Source organism: Lepeophtheirus salmonis, chromosome 1, assembly GCF_016086655.4.
Source record: "Lepeophtheirus salmonis chromosome 1, UVic_Lsal_1.4, whole genome shotgun sequence".
NCBI classification, from domain to species: Eukaryota; Metazoa; Arthropoda; class Copepoda; order Siphonostomatoida; family Caligidae; genus Lepeophtheirus; species Lepeophtheirus salmonis.
In genome coordinates this window covers 47,000,140-47,020,968 of record NC_052131.2, presented here as the reverse complement: position 1 = coordinate 47,020,968, position 20,829 = coordinate 47,000,140, and the positions used below count along the sequence as shown (strand labels likewise).

Here is a 20,829-nt window from a genome sequence, read left to right as displayed (position 1 = left end):
ATTTGCGTGAGCTCATAAAAGACAGAAGGTAACCAGAAGGATATGTTGCAGAGTTATGTAAATCCTTTTTGGACTAAGAGTAGATATGAGAATTGATATTGGAGTAATTCTTGCCTTTGTCCTTGCTTATTTTTCTCCCACTCCCTCCTTGTCACAACTACTTATTGCTAATCTAATGACACGTCATGAGAACTAAGCTACTCTCCTTCAAAATATTATTTATATTGTCAAGGTTACCCTGTTATTTTTGGTTTCTTTTATTTTACAGGTCCAAAATGCTCCGGATTAGGATCACTGATCTATATAGTATTTTACCCACTGAAAAGAGGAACAGCAAAGAGAGAGAAAATACTGATCAAGAATTCAATCTTAGATCAGCCTTTATAGATTATAGAGATTATTCATGATTTCCCTTAGACTCTTAACGAATGAACTCCAAGATAGCTTTGTCCTAATGACTATGTTAGTATTTGTTTGTTAACGGACATTTTCTGATGTATATAAAGTACATTTTGATGATGTGGTATTTATTTGCTTACTCACGGTTGGTAAACTCATTAATGCACTGATGGTTGAAAAATCAGTAATCATCCAAATTGCATAAGGAACTATGTAGAATTGAATTCATACATTATTATAAACTATCGTTACAATATCGTCAGGATCTAACAATTCACTACAATGTCCATTATTATTCCGTAGTCCCGCATTCTCCAATTCTCTATTACGGGTTTCCAGAGTACCGATCCTAGATTCGTGTTTTACAATCATTGCTTTAAGTTTACGAATTTCGGCTACTTGTTCATCGATTTTCTCTTTATGTTTGGCTGTTATTGAAGTGATTTGACATTGAACTTCTTCCATCACACCCATCGTTAATTTTCTCATATCTACTTGCGAAGGTTCTGCAGAAGCCGTTGATGCTCTGTTAGATTGTAGTGTTGCTACAGAGTTCTTACGAGTAAATGGGTTTGTCAAGAGCATTGGACTTTCTGACTTTAGGCTCATCCGTTTTTTCGGTAGACACCCCAGTCTCTGTCATAGGAAGCAAAATAGGATCTGAGTCGCATCCAGATGCCCATTCATCTGCTGTAATTACAGGTATATCTTCCTTTAATATCAGGATAAAGATCTTCTTGGAATAACTCAGATTTACGAGGAACAGTTACAACCCGAGTTATTAAGTGTAAACTAACAGACACACTTTGATTTAATAATATAGAAGATATCTCCCCATGAAATCATCTGTGTTACTCACCATTTGTTATCGGTACAATCACACGTAGCTACTCATTACTTAGTTAGTCTTTTTTCAAGAATGAAAGAATAATAATTGAATGATATGAGGAGCTAGGGAGTACTTCAGTCAAAAACTAAAGTACTCTATACATATGTACGTTTTTTTTCTTTTAATATTTATTTTGATGTTGTTTTAATCTGACCTAGGCTTGGGATTAGGGGTAGAAAACATAATGTTACTATAAAATATTATTAAAGAAATGGCAAGAATCAATAAGAGGGAAGTAAGCAAATGAAATACCCTTGATACAATTAAATTGCGACGTTCATGTTTGATAATTTCAATTATATTAAAATATATAAAAAGTGGCCTTTAAGACAGGTCTCCTACTTCGAGGCTTGCCTTTAAGGCCTTCCCCCTTGTCTAACCTCCTCTTGATCCTGCCAATGGTGCTGGCGGACATGCTGGTGGCCTCAGAGATCTCCTTGTGGCTGATTCCTGCACGAAGCAGAGCAGCTACTTCATGTCTTTGAGCCTCCATGTCAAAAACAATTATGAATTTCGAAATGTTGTTGAAACAAAACTTGGTTATCTGAAAACGGTCTTTAACTTTTATTTACGCAACATTTACGTAAAAAGTCTCTGAAACCTCGAAAAAGCCATCGAAGGTACCGGTCAAGACTTTCGGGACAGCCGGTATGTATGAGGACGAAACTTCCGCATGGAGAAACTTCCTGGGGCTAAACTGCCTTGTACATCACATCCTAGAACCGTTTTTGTATTAGTCACTAGGATTACGGCAAAAGTCACGGATCGATTTGGATCAAACCAGATATAAAGATTGTATATGATCACAGTAAGAGGTCATTAAAATTGTGAGAGGTAATGGTCACAGCTCAAGGTAACACACAACGTAAATAATATATAATCGAGCATAACTTAGGAACTATTTGAACTACATAACTAAATTTAATTTTTGGCGGTAGTTTTGCGCTCTACCGATTGCCTAATTTCGTTTTTTGTTCATATTTCCATTTGTTCACCTCTTTAATGCAGGCACCCTCCCCTAGTATCGGAATTTTAGACAGATGGAAGAATCACGTTTTAATTTTTCCTTTTTTTCCTTACAAATGATTCAGTTTGTTATATTTTTTTATACGTAACAACGAAATTTGGTATGGTTCCTCGAGTCATTTCTATAATTTGGATTGAATCCTTCATTATTCACTCCATATCACGGAATATTTTAGTAACTGTGAATCCAATATTGTCGAGACTGGAATGAAAGGAAGCTTGTAAGAAAATTGATGTAATTTGATTAAACTTACTCCATAATTATAATTACTTTTTTGAACGAACATTACATTAATTATAATAATTAATTGAAGAGACAATTATTTTGTCATAGTTATAAAATATATGTACCTAATGAATTTAAAATCAGGTTTCAGATATTTTTCCATAATGCCAGTCTGCTGTTGTGTACCAAATTGTCGCAGTGGATATAAAAATGCACCAAAGGACCCTACTGTGTCTCTACACTCTCTCCCTCATGACGAATGCTTAAAAAGTGCCTGGCTTAGAACGATTCCTAGGCAAGCTGGAGGAGTTTAGGCACCTTCTAAGAATTCACGAGTTTGCTCTCTTCATTTTCAAGACAATGATTTTGTTACAGAAAGTCGAGATAAGCTCCAGAAGAGTCGGAATTTTTTTTTTTTAAATCGGTGGATATCAATCTCAAGAATCGATATTTGAAACCTTCTTCTATTCCGAAACTTTCCCCAAATCTTCCAAAGTACTTGTATAATCACAAAAATGAGAAAACAACTAAAAAAGCCACTTCATCAGCAAGGCTTGCAGCTGTAAATCTCAGTATTCTCCAAGATGAAGAAACTTTTTGGAAAACGGATCCTCTGGGCGACTTTGAGGATTTATCTCCAAAAGTTACGGGTGAAATACTTCCGGCTAATATCCATTATAGAAAAACAAACAATTGTATACAATTTTATTGCTTAGAAGGCTCACAACAAAGGTTCCTTGAAATAATATTCACTTTTTCTATTCAAATGGAACTGACTTTCTTACTCTTTCATAAGAATATCAAAGTGCATCATAAGATTATTCAACACATAACAGTTAAAGAGAAGATTACTTCTATCTGTAAGCTTCAAAATATATTAGCCTACATGAAATCTCTTAATTCTCAGTCAATGCAAGATACGATTTGCAATGCCTTGAATGATTTTAATAAGCTTATTAAAAATTCATGATCGGATCTTGACTCTCATTAGGAAAAAAATGATATTTATATATGAACAGCTCAATCTGCTTAACTCTCCTCCAACCCTTATTCGGCATCATTCCTCGTCATCCCCTTGTATGAGATGGAAAAACATAAGCCCGTCAAAATTGCTCACAAGTTAACCTCAACACCTATTAATAAAAAAACGTTTACTGGCTGACATCATTTTCCATGAGAGCACCATTGCAGCTCTTCAATATTACTCCTCATCATACCCTACATGGAAAATAACCGAAACTTTCTCTCCATTCTTAGAACTTATTGGAAACTCATCAATTGCAAGACACCTTCAGCGGGGATTAGAAATAGAGATACTTCTAAAGAACCGCTTTGTTCAGGACATGAAAATTGGGAGTCTCTTGGGAAGTTTAATACCTGGGTGAAGTTTTGGCAGGAGGGAGCAGAGAATCACAAATGAGTCACACAATAGAAACGTTCAATGCAGTGATACAGTCTACTAGTGCAGCATTGAGCCTTGAGGAATACCTATTAACAAAGCAAAGAATGACTTTAAATACGTTCTTCTTGGGCAAGTACAGAGCGATTTTATTGAATCAAGGTTTAGCTGGTACCGTCAGCTCTCTGGAGCCAACTATTATGTTTCTGTTTGACATGTACTTGATGCTGAGAAGAAAATAAGAATACTTTCAGTTGCAAAATTTGATGTTCCTAATTTGCGAGAAATACAGGGCATTCATTCAGTTAGTATTGAAGTCCAACATTCCCAAGATATTGACCGGTTCAAATAAAAAAAATTGGGATTCATGAATGAAGGTGAAATGGTTTATGAGGTAGAAAAAAGTGATGAATCCCTTCTTTTTGTGATTTCTAGATATATTGCCAGGTCACAAACATCAAGGCTCAAATGCAATGATTGTTTTGGCCTCCTTATATCTTCAAAAGATTTTCCTTCAGTTACTTTCACTGCAACAATTTTAAAGTCGAACTTATTGAGCAAATAAATAGAACAGGTCTTTACTCTCCTACGGACTTCTATTTTTCTCTAGTTATTAAAATGTACATTGTGTATCAACTTATAATGAAACATCCAAAATCGTTGTTTTTCCAATGCCAACTATTCTCTGTTATTTGTTCGGAAAAAATTTACGACTTCGATAATTACTTAGTTCATAATTTTCCATCTAATCCTTCCTTTAAAAGCTTAATGAATCACTGTTCCATTCAATTACTAAATATTATGGCTAAAAATTATTCAAGAAAATATTAATTATCGGTATGAAAAAATGAGGGAAATCTGGCAGGTATAAATGTCAACTTTTATTTAATACTACGTCCACTCCTTTTCTTTTTTTATATGACGACCCATTTGACGCTTCAAAAATGATTGTACCCTTGACATAAATTCATACATAAATACATACATTCATATAGATCAAGTTTGTTTCATTAACATACATCTAAATCCGGTGTGGTTTTTTAGCTCGCCCGTTAATTTGTAATTCGTAGTATGAAGAAGGAATTTTATTTTCCTTGGCAGTTGGCCTTTCCTAAATATATTCAATTATACTAAAAACCTGTTTGAACGTTTGTGTGTGCTCATAAAAGTAAAACTAACAAATGTCATTGTCTATATCCTCTTTTCCTTTCCCTCTTGTCACAGCTGATTAATGAAACGTCATGAGCATTATTCTTTCGCTCCTCCAAAACCTTCTTCGAATTGTTAGGATTACCATGTTGATTTTCGGTTACTCTTTTTTTAACATACCAATTCCACACTGGATTTTCACCTTTGTTTATTAATATGAATTACTAAAATATCATTACTATCATTTTTTCTAGTCTAAAATTTTGCAAACAGGCTAAAAAATTTCATTCACCCGGATAAAGCTTTTTTATGAGAATTAAATTTGTATTTCGTCGTCAATAATTGTCACAATGATAAATATAGGTTTTTTTTTTTTTTTAATTTAAGTCGCAAAGGCTGGTATTCAAATCAATATTTGTAATTGTTGTGTATGTATTTTTTTTTTTTTTACGTACCCCATGAAAATCAATGGTCAAATTAGAAATTAGGTGTTATTCCTAAGCCAAGCAGTTCTAATTAACAATTTGACTAATTTATTATATTTTCCAAAGCTGTTATTATAATTATTTCATTCTTGAAGAGAGAATTTTTAATTATAAAGTAATCACTAGTGGATAGTGTCATAGAGTTTAAAAAAATAAGACAATTGACAAGACCGAGACTTTTTGCAGTTGCAGTCTAAACAAGTTAGTGATCATTATTCTTTAATACTGTGAACATCTAAGTATAAGGTATGTGATCTCATGGCTAATGGAGAGTAAAATTGACTTGTTGAAATGAAGGTCAACATTGTATAGCTTTACAGAATAGGATTGGCGTTTATTGATTGGCGTTATTCTTCAAATAATTAGGGTTACCACCTTTATTTTCGATTTCTTTTTATAAATACCGACAAATCATCTTTTTACAGCTATATACATGACGATGATCAATACTGATAATTTCTTGGTGAGTTATGAATATAAGTCCTTGTTGGACTCAGAGTATAATTGAGGATCGAAATCGGAGAAAATTTAACCCTATATACAGAGTCGAATTTGTATATATTTTCTTATCTCAACATCTCATAGTTGCTTAAAGCTTATTTAAAAACATGTCATGATACTTAAGCTACTTTACTCCAAAAATATTCTTCAAATTGTTAAAGTTAACACATTCACTTTTGCTTTCTTTTTTTTAGCGTTAATACTGGTAGGTGATATTGTATACAACTCTATGTATCCATCTTAAGACAGTCTTTAATGTAACAAAAATGTTTTTGGAAAGGATTTAAAATTTAATAGAAAGGAAAGTTATTTATACATTTTTTTATGTATTATAATCTTTTTCTTTTAGTCTCTGATTTAAGCGACTTATAAAAAAACTTATTATAATATTTCATTTTTTTTGTCATTTTCAAAATAAGAAAACTTTATTGATTTAAATAATAGTGAATGATAATTTTTTGGGAGATTTCTTTTATTGCTGTAGGAACTTACTTATGTGAACTAATATCTTACAATTATTGTTAACAATCATAAAGACAAAGTCTTTCACCTCTAAGGTGGTTTTACAAAAGAGTGGGGAGAAAAATACTCGTAGTCGATTTGTGAATTGTGATGAGGCCGGAGGATATCACATCTCATTATGTAAGACACTACGACTTTTTCTTGTATCTTGGGTTCATCCACTCTTTACCAATTTGTCCATAAGAGACAAACTCATAATCGCCTCCCATAAGGAGACCTTCCGAAAATATAACCGCTAAAAACAATCGGGGACAATTGATTCACTCCGTCCCGAGAATATTTTGTAGTGCATATCATACTTGCCATAAAAACACAATTTAGGCTAATTATACTAACATCAAATGTATAAATATATATGAATTTTATTATTGTTTTTCAAATAATTATTCAAGGTTATTTATATTATAGATTTTTAGGGTACTTTTGTAATCTAAAGGGGCATTTGTCTTTGGGGTCTAATTTTAAACTATAATGTGTTTTTTTTCGTTATGTTTTTTTGTACCTAGATGCAACTTTTCTCAAATTCAACTTTTACAATACAGGGTTGCCTATATAAATCCGGACAAAATTCAATTCATAATAATACTGGTATCCTTGCACTGAGTTCACATCAGAGTGTTTCAATTAAAAGGTTGTAGTATTGTGTATACATAATATTCCTTCGATTTTTTTAATCAAAATAAACACCTAGAGTCATGGAGTAAACCAAAAGATCCACTGTCATCAAACTCGATCGTGCAGGCCATGGAGCAATAACTATCATCAAGCTCACGTGATACGTTAGGAGCACTATCTACGACATCTACATCAGGTTCAAAAATGAGGGAAAGGGAGGAAAATCTCCACATGGTGCAAAAAGTGATCGTAAAGTCACTCCTAGGTTTCTTGAAGACCTGAAAAGGACCGTAACCGCTGATCCAACCATGTATCAGACAACACTAGCCAAGAGGAAGGGTGTGGCTAGTTGTACCAACCAAAATGCATGGGGGGGGCTTGGGTTGAGCTGCTATAAGTTGTCTGTGCGCCATCTCTTGACTGAGAAACAGAAGGAGGTCCGGTTGGTCAATTGCAAGACTTTGCTCTCTAGACTCAAGACGTACAATGCAGGTAACACCATCCTTTTCTCAGATGAGAAAATAGTCACTATTGAACGCAAGAGAAACACTGAAAATCATATTTGGCTCTCCACATCCAACGACAATGTTCCCTATGTGCTAAAGCCCAGGAACTCCAGCTCCATCATGGTGTTGGGCGTCCTCACCAGCACAAAGAAGGTCATGCCCCCTTTCTTCTTCCATTCGTCCCTGAGCTCTATGTGTATATTCTTTTCCAAACTAAATTAAAAGAAGTGATTTTCTTACTTATAAATTACACTTTCAAAGTGTTTGATTATTTCACAATAAATATAAACACTTATTTGAAACCAAATTACAATTTTGCAAAGAATAAGTATACCGAATTACTAAATTTCAAATTACGGATTCAAAAGTTGAGTTTACCTAAAAAAAAAGTTTCAATACATTTTGAAAATTCAAATCTATAATGATCAAAAACGAAAAAATTTATAAAAATATATTTAAAGAAATACATGATTTTGTAGACATATGTAATCATCACACATTTAAAGGTTGGTCCCCAGCTCGAGTCCGTATAACATTCTGTACGGGGCCGCACAAGAATTAATATGTTATTTTTGTATTTATAATCATCTATGTTTGGGATATTTTGTACTTACTAATTCATCTACAGCTGGTAGGCGAAGAAAAAAATATTAAGTATAAATTCAAATAAAAAAAGATAATTAATTGACCCAGGTAGCTCTTAATTATTTTTCGGTTGATAATTTATTAATTGACTCATCGAATTTTACAGGAAACAAGCTACAATTCCTACTACATGCTCTCGGCGATCTTTTGTTATTTGCATTCATTAATTGAGAATGAGGATATTCCACGCATTATTCATAAAAAATGTTTCATTAGCTTAAACTAAAAATCTTAAAACTAAAGCAATGCGAAAAACATTTGAAGTAGCGTAATAATCATATTTTAATAACGGGTATTTGTTTTTTAATACACATTTTTTTAGTCAAACAAAGAATGAAAAAATTTCTTAGGGAGCTGGTATGAAATACTAAATAGAAGAAAAGCCTCTTCTTTTCAGTGGAGTTATAAAATCTTCTTAAGATTATTACATATTAACTTTTCATTTGTGAACAATCGTTCTATAACGCGGCTAGTCAACTGAATAAAAAAATCCTCCATTGTAAATACTTTGTTTTTACTTTACAAAATCATATAAATATTTCAAAAAATAATTATATTATTAATATAATGCTTAGAGTTATAAATCTTATGCATTTTTTTAGCGTGAGTTTTTTTTTTTTGTAGTTGGGACTCTGAATATAGCTTAAACTAAATTATCATTATTAAAAGATCCAGTATGCTAAAAAAAAAAGGAAGAATTAAGATCGCATCTCTCCTTTGGGCAGGATTTTCCCATAAAGGCCACCTGGGAGCAGATTGGGCCTCGGGGAAAATTATTTAGAATGTATCTATGCTGTTGAAGGTTGGGGAGGACCTTAAACACTCTTTAGAAGCAGGTAGGAAACCCTCCGTGTCCTTCAAACATCTGAAGTCGACCTTGAAAAATATTCGAACTCCTCAATTTCTGACATGACCAGATCCCCATCAGCTAAAGGTCCTTATGTAGGGCCAAAAAAAGGTCCTGAACCACCTCAAGGGAACCTGTGGAGTCATTGTGATCTTTTCTGATGAGAATTCCCTTTGCTGTTGAGCCTGTCTTTAACAGGCAGAATGATCGTGTTGTGACATATGGGGATGTAGTAGGGAGCGGTAATATGTCTGCACCACCAATGTTGTGATGTAGTTAGGCCTAGTTGTACAACAGGAAGGCCATGAGTCCTGTGTGGTTCCCTTTAGGATACAAGCTAATGAGTATATCAAAATTCCAGACACCAAAGTTCTCTCATGGATCAAATCCATCGTTTTCTATTCTCCTTGGATATTCCAACAAGATGGAATACCTGCCCACACCACAAAGAAAACCCAAGAGTGGATCCAAACCAACATGAACTCCTGGTCAAAGGGCTTCTGGCCGCCTAAAAGCCAAGACCTTAATCCCCTAGACTATTCCAGCTAGGCGCACGTGGATTCCAGGGACTACAGGGGACAACATAACATCACCTGCGCTCTGAAGACCTCTATCAACAAGGCCTGGGCCTCCATGAGCGTCGATTACATCCAGAGTGTCTTCAGCAGCTTCTACCACCGCCTGTAGCTCCTCACCAGAAATTATAAGGCGGATAAATTCCCTAAAACATGTTCTTTGGGTTTCATAAATAGTTAATAAACTTGTTTCCTAATTCAACCAGGATCCTGCCATGCACTTCAATACTTTTTATGTTAAAAATGAAAATGGGTAAGTAATAACGATTGTCCTGGTAGTATAAAATAAAGTTTGTCGGAACATGCTTCCAGATTCAAAAAAAAATTATGTATTTTACTGAATCGGAGAAAATACTATTAAAGTATAAAAAATAATGAAAAATTGACCAATTTCTTAGAAAATCTAATAAATTTCAAATTTTTGATCAAAATGACAAAAGTAGTAATACAACAAAACGTGCCAATTGTATTAATGTTTCATTCATTTATTTGTATATTTACTTATTTGTATGTGTATGTAAAGGTGTAATGTGGATGAATAAAACATTATTGTTGGAAAAAAAACGTGGACTGTTAATTAATGTTTATTTTTCATTACTATGTTTCCGCCGTCCTTTTTGCATGAACAAACTTCACTAATCATTTAGTCATTTCATCATCATGAGCGAGAAACAAGCAAAGGAAGACTCCTAGATGCTGGAGTTGATGTGATGAAGAAAATAGATATTGTTAAGTATTTTAGGAGCCTGGTTTTTAGGTTGCCGAAGATGAAAAAAAAAAAATGGAGAAGACCTCTCCAGGATGTCAGGAAGTGGATTGCATAATTTAAAGAGGGATACCAAGTTCTTGTTAAACTTGTAGAAGAATATAAAGGAAGGTCACACTAAGTCGATGAATGAACTCGCCAACGACTTCCCTTTGCCCCCTAGGACCATCAGGAGAGCTGTTACGCACAACTTGGTATTAGTTTCTTTCACAAAGACTCCTCGCACCTTGGGAAAGAGGGCATGAAAGCCGAAAGGTTCAAGATGTGGAAGAAAATCCTCACATGGATCAAGGCAAATGAGTCAATTGTGAAAATTTTCTAGGACAAGAAGATTTTCAAAGTTGTTCAATGCCACAACCGTTGGAACGACCGCTGGCTTGCAGAAACAAAAGAAAAAGTCCACGAGCATTACCACACTAAATATCCGGCCCAAACAATAGTTCTTGGCGTTGTGGCCTCTGATGAAAAGAAGATGCCTCCATTTTTTTTCCAAGGCTGGGCAGAAAATCGGCCAGAAGGCCAACAATAAGGTGCTTAGGTACACCATCTTGCTATGGCTGAAGACCAATTATCTGGAGAGTAACTATGTATAGACTCAGGACGGCTGTTCCTCGCCTGTCCTCCAGGTACCAAAATTTCTGCACAAATAGCATGGTTCGATTCTGTTCCAAAGAGATATAGCACCTTCCTTACCAGATTTGAACTTTTCTCGATGGGGCACTTCGGAGAGAGAAACCAAAAGGATGTCACACCCAAATGTGGACTCACTGAAGCCCTCTTATTGGCTGCATGCGACAACTTGTCAGAGTAGTTTGTCGTCAACCCTATATGGCCTTCAGGTGACGTGTAAAGCCTGTGATTGATTATGAAGGTTGCCATATACCCTGAATTTTTTTTCAAAAACCTTGTCTACATGCTTTGTAAACATTATTTTTTTGCCTATTATTGAAAGCATAAAATTATTTATGTATTTCTAAATGTACCGAAACTATAAGCGATGGATGTCCAAAATGGCGTCAGAAATTAAACCTTTGCAGCCATCAATGCATCAATTGGTCCAAAATAACTTGAAGATGAAACCTTTTCAGTTATGTTACAGTCAGAAAGGCAAGAGGCTATACGATCCAAAAGAATGGCGAGGTACAAAAATTGTTATAAATTTGTATGCAGAAACACTGTATTGTCTTTAGTGGTGATAAAATATGGAATATTTATCCACAATGTAACCTGTTGTCTTTGCTTGGATTAAGAAACATTCCTCAGATAACAAGAAAATTGTATTCCGGCAAGATGGAGCTCCACTTCATACTGCTCGAAAATCTTAGGAATGGCTGAAAGAAAGAATTCAATTTAGGGAAAAATGGATATGGCCTTCTTCGAATCCAGATCTCAGCCCCTCAATTATTTTGTAAAGGGTTATTCACGTCAAAATTTAAGATGCATTCCTATCAGAATTAGGTATTTCTCCGTAATGTAATAGAAGAAACGTGGGTGGAACTTCAAGAAAATTAAATATGTACAGATTGGAACTCTTTCAACTCACGTTTATCGAATTTGTTTGTTATCTCTTCGAAAATATTTTGCAGTGGCAAACAAAGTCAGTTATATTCAATATATAGTTTATACAAAATAAACTGAGAAAAAATATAGTCTAAAACTTTTATTTGCACTGTTTCCTGAATAGAATTTTGTCTGATTAATTATTGCGTAAAATAATATCTTATGAATAAACCTGTATTTAATTTCTGAAAGTAACTACACGATTCTAATAGTTTTTTGCTCAGTTTTTAACACTACCTATATGATATGAGTTAACTGCCATTTTATGAAGCTTGCATACTTTTGCTAACTATAATCAAGCGTTAAGCATTGAAATATTTGTAGGGATATTTTCGAACTGTATGCAATACATCACTATTATGTACACAGCGTGTACATAATAATCTTTTTGTAAAAAGGATTCATCCCCTTCCTAATTTGATTTCCATATTTGAACATCCCTTCCTTCTTAAATACATAACTTTACTTATAAGTTATAATTCCTTATAAGATTATTTTGAAGTTTTATGTACAGCTCCTCTTATGAATCAACAACTTCCTCAATTACTACTTACGTATATGTTACAGGCACACTTTGATGCCAAGCATTGAATATTTTAGTTAGTTTGTGAAATGACGAGTTCACTTAGGCTTAGAAAAACCATCATCGTTGTATACAAATTATAATAAATAGGAACAAAAATTTATATATAAATGTGTAGCACTATGAATTTATTATAAAATGAATTTTTATTTCAACTATTAAGACTCTTTGGGTATCTTCTGTTACAAATTATTTTTAATTTAAAGCACTTGCATATGACACTGGTGCTTGCTTCTACTTTAGTCACAATGTAAAATCTTTATCCACTAGAAGGAAGGGCCTACATTAATTTTAAAATAAAACCATTGTATCTCTTTTTGAAAAAAAAGAAGACCTGTCCTATATTATAAAGATGCGGTATAAACTTCTGGTACGTTGTGCAGGACGTGTAAGTTGTGTTTGACGTATGCACAAGAATTATAAACAGGAAACAATGAATTTTGAAGTAAATGTGTTAAAATATAGCTGAATTCAATTATCATACGATAATAAAATTATGTCACATGTCAAAATGAACTTAGTTTGCATTGAACATGGGAACACCTGTCCGTTTTGACAGCACATACACAATACGAGGATTGTTTGAAGAGTCTATGCAAAGTCTGAGAGGGTGGCACGTGTCGAAGTTATGTTTAGTTAGTGCCATATCTTGGAAGAACATCCACAAACTTTCAGGCAGATCGGTATATTCTTCCGATTTTGCATTCCTTGAATCGAGGAAGTGGATGAATTTTCAAAAAATGGACGAAAAAGATTTTCGTGTGCAGATCAAATATTACTTTCTGGAAGGCAAAAGGGTTCATGAGACTAAAAAGAAGCTGGATAAATATTATGGGGATTCTATGCCTTCGATTAGAACAGTTGATAAATGATTTTAAAATTTTCAGAGTAGCCATACGGGCACAAGTAAGACTGAAAGTTTCCTTTAAAGCGGTGTTTTCTCTTTCGACAGATCCTTGACTTTATGTATGTCTTGGTTTGCCTTAACCCTTTATAAGTTGAGGCCATAATTGTTTGAACTCTATAACCCTTGTTACTCTGGAGGAGGACTGGTGCTCCAAATAAAAGGAATATATACAGAAGCAGTTAGGGTACTTTAGAAGCTTTCTAAGAAGACAAGTGTATACGTATAACAAACTTTGTTAGCTGGCATTGATCAACCATAATCCAATTGAACTGACCTTAAGTAGATGACTGCATATATACTTTAACATGGGAATTGAGTTAGCTGTATCAAACAGGTCAATACAACAATATCAGTTGTCTTGGAACGTTTTACACTTCGCTTGGCACACCAGGCAGTAAGGCATGTAGAATTCAACAAAATCTCTTGTGATGCTAGTATTACTTCCTTCAAGGTGTTTCAGCCTCCTGTCTTAACCTCAATGGTCAGTAGCAATATAAGCTCTCTTAATAATGTAATAGCACATTGTTATTTTCTATAGAAAAATAATAAATTAAGTAGTCTTTTGTTGATTTGTTTCCCCTTGATAAGCTTTTCCACATCACCACAGCTAATTATTTTATACTTATTGAAGATGTAATAGTGAGGATGTGACTTTTTAGATATTATTTGAACTACTTCTTTCAGATCTTCTATGCTCTAGCAACAACTTTTTCTTTAATTCTACTTCAAAGTTGCAGTGTGTAGTTTGTGCCATTTTGAAAGGTAATTATGAACTGTGGATTATTTTATAATATTATGTTCAGTAATTTTTTATATGAAAAATATTATTCTAGGAAAGCCTGGTCTTTAGATGCCAATCAAGATCAATATACGATGATAACATCAAAACAGTAGTTACGGACGAAACACCAAATTGTATTGAATAAAAGAAAAATATAAAATGATAATTATAATACAGTATGAGAACGCTTTCCTCTATTTATAATTTTGTCTTGCAGTGTTAATGACAGATATACTTCAGTATTATATGCATGTTTATCGTATTTAAAAAAAGGAATATTAAGAGGATATTTATATTTATTTTTTGAATATAAATCTATAGTATTATAGGCTAAAATCATTCAAATTTCTGTATTGGGAGTTACATAAGTGCAGATATAGTATTTCCAAGTCTATTGAACTTTGAGCACTTCCAATGCTCAGTTTCGTTACTATATTAGTTGGATTTTTGGTGGAGCAATGGGAAAACTAAAAAGGTGCCCTATGAATCCCTATGATACTATGCCCGTATCGTTTTTGGTTTAGTCTTTAGGTCAATTTTTTTAATTAGCCCTTTTCACAGTGCACTTCGGTTTTAAAACGCTTCCGCAACTCAGTGAGATCCGTTTCTGAGTCAAGTTTAATATGTACATTGAATCAAAGGTTATATTGACTTACTTTCTGAGCCAGAGAGACAAAAAAAAAAAAAAAAGGAATCACATTATTCATAGGTATGTATAGCTTTATGATGACTAGGGTGAAAAGTTATTTGTCGATTTCAGGGAGCAGCAAAAGTCTCTCATAATTACATATACACTTCTCGTATGGTTAGTATATTTTACAAATCCCAACAAATCTATAATGTTTCAAATAAGGTGTATTACTCTTCCTTTATTATTTCACAATCTTCCTAAACCATGCTTAGCAATGTGTTTAACATAATTTTGACAAGTTCCTGAATGAAATAGTAATTTCAAGAACATATTAAAATTTTCAGGGATTTCTTGTAGTGCCTAGTTATACAGTTTGCTGTAATTTATACACATGTACGATAAATCAATTTCTTAATTTGTATTTATTGATATTTTTTTATAATAAATAATCCTAATCATCGAAGCCCATAATAGGTCAATCACAGTCATGTATGAATCCATAGAGCATTTAATTTTCTTTTATTTTAATTTGTTGCTCAAACACATAATGTACGGTCGAGCAAATTGTGTACAAATGTATACTTGATACTTGACATATATGTGCGTCTTGTGGGAGAAGCATAAGAATTACAAGTTCAACATTTAAATGAAAGTAGCTTTTAGAATATTATTCTGAAGCTTATATGGAATGCTTTGTTGCTTTGAATGGCCAATGGACATGACCACCAGCTCCATTTAAATTCAAATAGTCAGAGAAATCAAGTTTAGAGTTCTTGAGCCATATTTTTATTATTTTACAAAAACAAGTTTGGTCATCCTTAATTTCAACTTTTAGAACCTTGATTTTGTTTATATAATTTTTTTGATATCTAGATTAAGTCTAGATATATCGAGGGATAGAGTTGCAGACCATCTAGAAGCCAATTTGTCGATCTCAAAAATCATGGAACAAGTGTTCTAGGACTTTTATTTATATAGTCTAGGCTATGGTCAAGTCTGAAAATGGCCTCCAGTGGAAAAAGGTAATGGTGGACACGATAGAAAGCAACAGAGCCTAAGTGGGCCGAGATCAAGGCCAGAATTCATAAGAACCCCGAAATATCAATGGCAAACATGGGAAAGGCCACAAGGTTGTCTAAGACGACTATAATTGATTTAGTAAGGGACCTAGGGCTCAAAAGCTACAAGAGAAGGCATCGGCAGCTTATTAATAAGGCCATCATGGCAATGAGAGTGACCAAAATAAAAATACTTCTGAACTAGATAAAGAATAACTCTAACGTTATGCACATCTTCAGTGATGAGAAGTTTTGGACTGTTGACCACGCCAGAAATGCACAAAACGATTCTTATTTGGCCAAAAGTCCCAAAGAGGTTCCCCCTATCAATAGGACAAAGCACCAGGCGAGGTCATGATGTTAGGTGTGGTGGCACCTGATGGCAAGGCAATGCCTCCGTACTGGTTCCCAAAGAGTCTCAAAATCAACACAGAGGAGTATTTGAAGGTCATGAACGAGGTTGTAAAGCCTTGGTTGGACCAAACCTATACTTAGGGAGGTTGTTTGGCAATAAGATTCAGCACCAGCCCACTAGGTTACTAAAACTCAAAAGTGGAGTGATATGAATATGGAACATTCTTTGCCTTGCTCAATGTGGACTCCTTGTTCTCTAGATTTTCCGCCTTTCGACTATGGGATTTAGGGCAATGTGGAGAGAAAGGATTGCTAACATGCCGAAGGAGTATGTGGCCAGGGTATGTTCCAGCTTCAGACCTTTTGTGGAGGCCATGGTTGCAGTCAATGGAGTTCATTTTGAAATTTAATTGTAAAAATTATATTATTAAATGAATTTGAAAATTGAAATTTTCAACCTTCTACTCGTTACAGTTCTTGCATAAAACGTTCATATCAGTCAGGTTTACACTTGTACACAATTTGCTCGACCGCACTGTACATTGAAAAAATAAAGTTTGTCTGTATGTATCTATGCATGAATGTATGGACAACAGTCATGGGATACATATATAGTGCTCCATGGTGTATACTTTATCTAAGAAAAACTTAACGGAAGTCGTAGTAATGAAATATTGCAGGAGTGTACATGTACATAGTATCGAATATGTAGGACTCTTTCTGTTTGTTTATGTTATTGCCCTCTTATGTTTATCATAATCCATATGCAGTTTAGGGCATATGTAAAGATTCGAATAAAATATGTAAAATGAATTAACTCTCGTAGGCATTTTGTAAGTAGCATATAGGGGGCACTACTTTGTTTCTTTTTGTTAGTGACTGCTCTAAAAACTAAAGTACTCGTCAGTCATTCCATTATATTAATTGTTTTTACGCAATTTCTTATTATCATTCTTGAGGAGAGAACACATATGAATTTATATATGTATTGAGTAGTTACGCGTGAGTGTACTCACGACAAAGGGAGTATAACCCTTTGGGTGTTATCAATGATTGCATTATTTGAACAAGTTTTGTCTTTCATCCGACGTATAATTATTACAACAACCACCACTAGTTTGCTTATAAAGCAATGTTCTTTTGTCTATAGAGGACTTGTTTTTAACAACGAGGGTGTGTACCATCGTCCTTCAGGCCAGGGCTTGTACCATACAATACACAAGCAAAGAGACTCCGAAGCGACCCCTCATCCAGGAATTGGCCAATATCTATGAAGAAACTGTCCATGGTACGTTTGCCCATGTACCTCTTCCTCTCCAACATGTAATCTTGGAAATGTGTGGCTATTCCGAACAAAAGTTTATGCTTATTAATAAATGTATCTTGGATTTAGAAAATAAAACATATCTTCAAGAGGTTATTCCTCGCCCTATATATATTAATAACGCAAATATATATTATGAAAGCAATGTCTGTCTGTGCGTCAAGACCTAGTAACTCCAAGCAATTCGAAATACTATTGCTAGTGAATATTTTATTCAAATATGAAGCAAATAACGAAAACACTTTTTTTAGAATCAACATTTCTTTTTATTCTTAAGATATTTTAAGTGAGAATCATTCTTTATAAACTTTAATTGAAATAAAAGTTTAAACAGGAGAAAACAAATAGAAAAGAGATTTTTTAAATAATTGATTAATGTAATATGATGAATTCCATTTAATAAAATTGCAAATCAATCAAAATGAGAATATAAATTTTATAGAAACAAAAACATATTAAAGAGTTTGAAGAATAAGAATTATATTATGTAATAATATGGTTATGTAATATTAGAGATAATCATTGTTTTCAATAATAATTTAATCATAGTAAAGTATATGTTTATAGAAGTAAAATTTTAAAATATGGATTATAACTATAAAGTTGAAATGTGAATTTTTCAAATCAAGCAAGGAACAACAAAATACAACAGAAAAATGGTGAATTAATGAAGAAGAGAAGCAAGAAATTATTATTATTTAAATGCATTTCAGATAATTGTTTTTTTTGTTTTTTTTCCACATGGGGATTTTTTCTTGATTGCTCATAAATAAAAAAACCTCATTCTACCACAATATCCTCAAAAATCCCAAATAGCTTTATACTCAAAGAAAAAAAATCACATTATAATTTGTTAAGAAATATATGGACTCAATTTTGTGAGTGATTTTCAAATCATGGCCATTGTTCAAAGATGTTCTTTTTAGCTCATTTGTCTCTATCTCTCTTACAATTTTTTTGTTATAAATAATGTTTATATTAGACGACAATGACTACAAGTTGAAAGTCCACTACTTTAAAATTTACATTTCTTAAATAATTACAGGATTTAGTATCTAGAATTTTACATTTTTGGGAAGTATGGGATAATGGTGTTCATTGGAGAGTGTTCTATCATTTTAGATTGTAGTTAGATAATCTTACATTTGCTTAAATCTCTCAATGTTTTTTTATATATTTATTTTCTGTAAATTAACATTAAATAATTGTCCTAATTAAATGTTGGTATAATGGTTTTTCTAACTACCTATTATGCATTAAATTAATTGTGAATTAGGGGATGAGAAAAAAATATAATTGACGAAGACAAATAAATATACTTTGTTAATACATATGTGACTATGGTTTAAGAAAATATAAGATTTGTTGCTTGAGATATATTATTATATTTTAAAAGTATGAAGAAGACAAAATGGGATTTCTTTAGCTCAAAAATTCATTGGATTACATAAAAGGTAATATGTATTTTTATTTTATTTTTTCATTTTTTTATGGATTCAAAAATAAAACCACATTTAGCAACCACTTGATTACGTAACTTAAAAAAGTTTAGGCCTTATTAAAAAAGTAATAATAATGATAATAATTGGACGTGCAAAAACAAAAAACGAATGAAAAAAAAAAAAAAATTTATTCCGGAAAAACCTATTCAAATAATATTATAACTTATATAAAGAAAAATATTTATAAACTAGAAGAGCTTTTGGATCAGATCTTTACATGATGGTCTTAAATGACTTGTTCTTTTTTTTATATTTGGAGGTGTGATGTGGGCTATATCTCTTCCAATATTTATTGATAATTTTTGTGAGATTACATAAGACTACATTTTCCTTTCTCCATCCAAGGATTGTTTTTCTTATCTGGAGCATGGATCAATGGATCTGACTTCTCGTTTTCCTCAATGAATTCCTTCATTCTGAAAAAAAAATCAAATCATATAAATAATAGCAAAAAAGATTGTGAAATTCATTAAATTTTTTTGTAGAACGTAGTCTGGGATTTTTTGTATTTAGCTTCATATTGATTTAAGCAACGTGTCGAAATACATACATCTATTAAGCAACAAAACCCACTTTATAAATGACGTCTACACAAAGGTTATTTCATGGAACATTATACTTCATAGTATATCACTCAACCTTTTAGCCTCCCTATTCATATGATATTAACTCCTTTACTCAATACTTTAGAGCAGCGTTTCTCAAAGTGGGTGCCCTAGTCCACTAAGTTGCCCCTAACTGTGTCAGGGGTGCCGCCAACATATGTGGATTTTTTTTTAATTAAAAAATATATTTTCAAAATTTGTTTTGAATCTGAAAGGATCAAATTAAAAGATAAATATTAGATAAAATAATATGTATATGAAGTTTATTGTAAAAATCTGTCTCATGTACCCATACTTAGTGACGTGTTATCTTAATAGGGCATCGGGGGTCAGCATGACTGTAGTGCGCAACACATTATTTTATCATTTAATCCGGAAAATAAATTTGATTTCCCAAAGAGCAAAAACAAAGCAACATCATCACGGATCGTTTTATTAAAGCCCCATAAGAGCTGGACGTGATTTATTGTGAAATTGAGTCTCGACCTACCTTTAGGACTTCGCTTGAGTTCTTGTTGTTGGGTTCTTTTGTTGATGTATCGCTAGTCTAGTAAGTTTGTAAAGCACTTAGTAAACCTGTTTTTCTAAAGATTTATGTTATTATTATTTACGATTGGTATTATGCTTTGTTCAATAAAGTCTCGTCTGAATAAAAAGAACATTTTCAAATAACTTATACAGTCCAATTTTTAATCTTAATTTCCAGGCTTTAGACTTTTTTCCATCTTGTTTGTCCTTTTGAAAGGTACCCTGACTGATTTTTTTTGAGAAACGCAGCTTTAGAGGAGGGATGTCACAAAAGAGGGAGTCACCTAATCTGTTTTGTCTTCAAGGTATTAAGTTGCTGGAACAGATGATCGATATAAAGTTTTGTGACGCATAAAACGCCATCAATATAAACATCTTTTAAATCATAAATTTGATGATTTTTTCTTAAAGAAATTAGAAAAAAATTACCCTAATAATGTTCTAAA

The 20,829-nt window shown here is 33.0% G+C and overlaps 1 long non-coding RNA gene across 1 annotated transcript in view; it reads right to left on the bottom strand.

The window, feature by feature from the left end:
- Positions 1-17,990: 17,990 nt before the first annotated feature.
- LOC121131822 (uncharacterized) overlaps positions 17,991-20,829 on the bottom strand; it is a 114,016-nt gene continuing 111,177 nt past the window's right edge. The window contains exon 3 of the long non-coding RNA XR_011784304.1: positions 17,991-19,666. This is a non-coding gene — a long non-coding RNA (uncharacterized lncRNA). The remainder of the gene's footprint in view (positions 19,667-20,829) is intronic.